The sequence below is a fragment of the Penaeus monodon genome, chromosome 27 (genome assembly GCF_015228065.2).
Source record: "Penaeus monodon isolate SGIC_2016 chromosome 27, NSTDA_Pmon_1, whole genome shotgun sequence".
Taxonomy (NCBI): domain Eukaryota; kingdom Metazoa; phylum Arthropoda; class Malacostraca; order Decapoda; family Penaeidae; genus Penaeus; species Penaeus monodon.
This window is the reverse complement of record NC_051412.1, coordinates 13,849,550-13,850,040: the sequence shown is the minus strand read 5'-3', so window position 1 is coordinate 13,850,040 and position 491 is coordinate 13,849,550. Positions and strand designations below refer to the sequence as shown.

The 491-nt window shown below is 46.8% G+C and overlaps 2 protein-coding genes across 3 annotated transcripts in view; one reads left to right on the top strand and one right to left on the bottom strand.

Annotated features, from left to right (window-relative positions):
* Nucleotides 1-491, top strand: part of LOC119590588 — a gene marked incomplete at both ends in the record, with an annotated part of 17,691 nt that overhangs the window by 14,030 nt on the left and 3,170 nt on the right.
* Nucleotides 392-491, bottom strand: part of LOC119590589 (piggyBac transposable element-derived protein 4-like) — a gene marked incomplete in the record, with an annotated part of 3,277 nt that continues 3,177 nt past the window's right edge. For both annotated transcript variants that reach the window (XM_037939265.1, XM_037939264.1), the window contains 1 exon segment: nt 392-491.

The following is a 491-nucleotide window of genomic DNA, read 5'->3' as shown; positions in this document are numbered from 1 at the left end:
ATAGAAAAGATATTTATTTTTCTTACACACCACTCATAAAGTGGCGTGCCAATCTTGAAAACACCCATAGGTGGATAGGCTGACATTGCAGTCGGTGCAGTAGCTCCTGCTGCTCCTGCGTCCTTGGTGTGAACACACCATACACCTCCTCCTCTTATCAGGTATCTCAGATACGTAATGCGTTCAGCTACGAGGAGCAGCCATAGATAGCTATACTCATAGAGTTAGCCCCTTCTCTGAACTGCCTCAAGAGCTCAGAGGCGAGGCCAACTTTGAAGGCCTTCTGTGATTCCTCTGATCCCAGGGCACAATAGACGGCCCAGGCATTGACAATGGCCATGTTGTAAAGGAAAAACAAGACATTTCTGTACCAGACCTTGGAGTGGTAAGTTGTTGGGTAGTAACTGGCCATCTGATTACCAATGTAAACTGCTTTCATGCCGACGTTGTAATCTTTTACTACCAACGGCTTGTCCCCATCCATTGCAGCA